This window comes from Apteryx rowi, unplaced genomic scaffold (genome assembly GCF_003343035.1).
Source record: "Apteryx rowi isolate R43461 unplaced genomic scaffold, aptRow1 scaffold_353, whole genome shotgun sequence".
Lineage (NCBI taxonomy): Eukaryota > Metazoa > Chordata > Aves > Apterygiformes > Apterygidae > Apteryx > Apteryx rowi.
Window position 1 is genome coordinate 365,696 of NW_020450008.1, and position 4,544 is coordinate 370,239.

Genomic DNA, 4,544 nt, shown 5'->3' on the forward strand with positions numbered 1-4,544 from the left:
TATTCCAAACAAATGATAAAATATACATGTGCAAACCCACTCTTTCTGAAAAAATTACATATTATTTGGGTTTCTGAGTTCTAGCATGTGCATGCATTGGTGACAAGGCAGAAATAATGAAGTCGTATCTAGAGAGTAATCAACACTTAACAGATTATCTGTCTGGTCATATGTTACATGTTTTAAGTGAAATTTAAAAATTTAAAAATCAGTATTACAGTACTTTGTAATCTCAGACGCAGAACTTAATTTAACTTTATAATTCTAGAAACAATAGCTTGAATATAAAGTGATGTATCACACATTTCAAATGAGGTATTCTATAATCATAGAGCTTTTTGTTACTGTAAAACTGCAATTTAGTTTCTGAGGCAGTAAAGTGCAGTACTACATGGAATACATTAAAATTTTTTAAGAATTAGGCTAAGAAAAATCATTTCAGCTGGAATTTAAGTGTAGAAAATGACAGGAGAGGATTCAGGAAACATTTGTTACAGAAGCCTAAATAACATATATATTTACAAGGTAAAATATGATCTTTTTAAAATTACATTAATATTGTGATACCTAACTAGGTATCCCCAGCTTGGATAAGCACATATACCTAAYATAAAAAACATTCCCAGCAAAAAGCCAAGTAAGTCTTTCTTCTATATGTGCCTTATTTGTTTTGTTCTCATTCTGCAGCAGCACCGTCCAAGAATAACAGCAGTAAAAATCTGTACAAAGCTGGTAGGAAAGTCTTACTATGAAATGTACTGTATTACATTATTAATAACAGCACTATATTCATCGTAGGAGAATGGAACTATTGCTAACCCCCCCCTACAACTATGAAGATAAACATCCTTTCTTCTTTTGTCAATCAAGTTTCTACATTCATTTAATTCCCACAAACTCAGTGGACAACAAGTTCTGACARCCAAAAAACACTTTTATCTAATCAGTACTAACTTCTGCATAATACTTAGTCATCTTGTGTGCAACTCTAAAGTATAACATATACAAAAATAGAAAACTTTGTGTGTAATACCGTATCATTTTTGGTAAAGACATTAAAAGCATTAAAAGCAGTAAATTACATTGGTTTTAGCTGTACCAAGTGTCACAAACTGCATTCTGATTTAAATATATCATGTTTCAGTCAACACAGTAGATTCTGAAATTATTTATACAAAGCTAAAAAAACTCACAGCTTTGAGAGGATGGTTTAAGCTTTTGAAAGCAGTATTAATTTGCCTTTCATGCTGAACATAAGAAAAAATGCATTATTTTGCATCATTAACTTCTTTTATTTATCAACCAGGTGACAATGCTTGTGCATACTTGTGTCAATAATGCTATGCCTTTCATGAGGAAATGCCTGCAGTAGCAGGTAATTTTTGCAGATACAGGGAAGATGCTTTTACTCCTTTAAATCTTAATAGCAAAACATACTTTGCTACAAGCATATTACTGTCCAGAATCTGCTAGCAAAAAGCAGGACGTGCAYCTGTTAGAAACATTCCATATTTGTGTTCCCCTCTGCAAACAAGAAAAACAGTTCTGTTCTGGTTAATTCACAACACACTAAATGGAGTATGGGTACATGGATACCATTTTACAGTTGAGAAATTTTGAATGCTTATATCCAAGGAGTCTCAAAGAGTAGGAAAATACAGAAACAATCTAGGCGAGGTCAGAAAGACAACATGGTCCAACACAATAAAGTTGACATTTCTAAGTATGACTATAGCAAACAAAAGTTTCTGTCAGTAATAAGTACAACCATCATTATTCTGCATCTTAATTTATGCATACCAGAAGAAAGCCAAAGAATTAAGTTTGTGCTTTGTGCAGAGAGAGAGCTTCCCCTGTGGTACCTTCACTTGGTCAAGAACCAGAAGTACAGACAGGCAGCATGAGAACTTTGAGATCTTTGGTATTTCCACTGCCTCTGCTAGTGATGTACAATATCTATTTCGCGGATAAACAGAGAAGTTCAGTCTCCAGAGTCTGAATCCAGTACCTTTCATAAGCCCTAACTTCATTTTTAAAAACAATAAAAGAAAATGTAATTTGCTTTCCAGCTCTATCAGTAATCCATATGTGCTCATATTGCAAACTGCGAAAACATCTGAGAGATCAATAATAAGCATCCTACTCATGGTCCATTCTTCCACTTTATTTAAAAAAAACATTCCTCAGTATACACCTTACTCCGCACTTTTCCCAGGTTGAATGATGGAAGACGGATAATGGCAATGGAATAATGCACTGGAAATGGAAAAAACACATATTCTTCAGGAACAGGCAGAAGACCTTTGACGACTAAATCAAGCAGTCTAATTTATACATTTCTCAATAAAAAAATTACACTAAGACAACAACAAGACTGCAAAGTCTCAAACATTAGCGATACCAGAATTACATTTGCCAGTGTGCCTCTCCTCAACCCTCTTTCTAGACAAAATCCCTGTGCCCCCAGGTTCTTCATTCCAAATACAGGTTACTTACTCAGCCAATCCTGTTTAGTAGTATGGTTTGTTTTTCCCTCCTATCTGCCTACTTCTACTCAGTCATTCCGGCACATTCACCAGCACTCATCAAAGTCCAACTCTTGCCTCCTTTGTATTTTAACTGTCTTCAGACTGCACATGGATGGGTGCTTTCTTGTTAACATTAACAGCACAAGCAAATTCTCCATTTTGATACCTTTTCCCCACCTAGCAGCAGCTGAAAAAACAAGATGATAGAGAAGTGATCACTCTACTATATCCTTAATAGGAAAGATCATTAAGGATGACATATCTAGAGAATTTAGCTGTAAGAAGCTAGAAAACTCCTACTGACCATGTGAAAGCTTACATTTACTTACTTGAGTTACTGGGATAGTTACTTCTTTATGGAGACAGCAAAAAGCATCATCCCTATTATGGTTTGCCAAATGCGAAATCCCTCAACCCAGACAAATGAAACCCAAACCTAGAATCACTAGAACCTCTCAACAAGATTGTTGCTCTATTTTCTCAGCAACTACCAAAAGCTGTCCCTTTTCAGAAACAGCCATTTTGCTGAAAGGTTTTGGAGTTTGGGGKTTTTTTTAAGTCAGCCTCAGGCACACACTTTCTTTTTGGTGTTTGTCACTTAAAAATTATCCTAAAAATGCTAACTTTAAATGTGGTTGCATGTACTTGTCAGTACTATCTATAAAGCAYACTGATTTACTATGCCAGCTTTGGCAAAGACAAAGGAAAACTTCTAAAACACTGAAGAAAACTCTGAATTTCCCAAACACTACAGAAAGTATATGTACAAAATTTATATATATAAAATATATAAATATTAAATATTTTTGCACATTGTTACTAGAAACACAACATTTCCATTTCATAGCCTGGTATGATTAATAACTAATTTTATGTATTTTCAAGTTGTATCTAATTCATGTATTTTCACAAAAATGCCTTCAGCTACATTCCTTCTAAGCTTTTTACCTGGTTCTTTTGCCTGTTATGTTCTTTATGCCTTTTGCTGTTATTGCTCTCATTTGCCTTTTTGCTTGTCTTTATTAAATGTTATGATTTTCTTTGTCTTTATTAAATGTTATGATTTTCTTTCTGTAGTCTCATGTATAAAGATCACAAGAAAGTCTCCTTGCAGAGTTAAATGCATTTTTGTGACTTTTATGAAGGCAGGTTCATGCGGGGGATTTATTACTTACATTTGAATATCAAGAGTACCAGACAAATCTTGGAACAAAACTTCTTGTTAACAATACTACCCTTTACTGGGGGAACGGAGTATTTTGATTTCGCTGTCACATGAGATACAATCATATTTTTTCCAGGGGCTTTCTGAGAGTGTTAAGATTGTCCTGCTCACTGCGGACCTGAACCAGCGTCCAACTAAACCACGGTAAGAGGCAACCCTCATGATCAGAGTGCCGTAATTTGAAATCCCTTTAATTAAACCAATAGCAACATGGGGAAGTCCAGCTGCCCCCGGGCCCTGCGGGGCGCGAGCGCGGCGGTTGGCGGCGGCGGTTGGCCCCTCCACCCACACCTGTCCCGCTACACTGGGGCTCGCCCCGGCACCCCAACCAAGCCGCCCCTCCCTCATCGCTGCCGGACGGCCGCTGGCCGCCGCGGCGCAGGGGAAACAAAAGCGAGGGCTCAGGGGGACCCTGCGGCCAGAGCGGAGGAGCCGGAGCTCCTGCCGCCCCGTGGCGGCCTCCCCACTCCGGGAAGCTCCTGCCTCGTAGAGTTTCTGGAGGGGAACACCACGTAGCGAGCTGTCCCCTGGGCACGGCACGCCTCCGGGGGAGGCAGACCTAGAGAGCGGACCCCCAGAAGCCGTGCCCCGGCTGGGAGCACGCCGCGCCGCCTGCAGAGGGGCAGAGACTGCTCGGGCACGACCACCTTCCCGCAGCACCGCCCGCCACTCCCTTCGCGCGGGCGGTTCCTGCGRAGGCCCCACCCCACGGGGGGGGAGTCGCGAGCGGGGCGGTGCAGCGGCAACGGCCACGGGCCTCAGGGCAAGTAGAGGAGCGCCGAGCGAGCGGC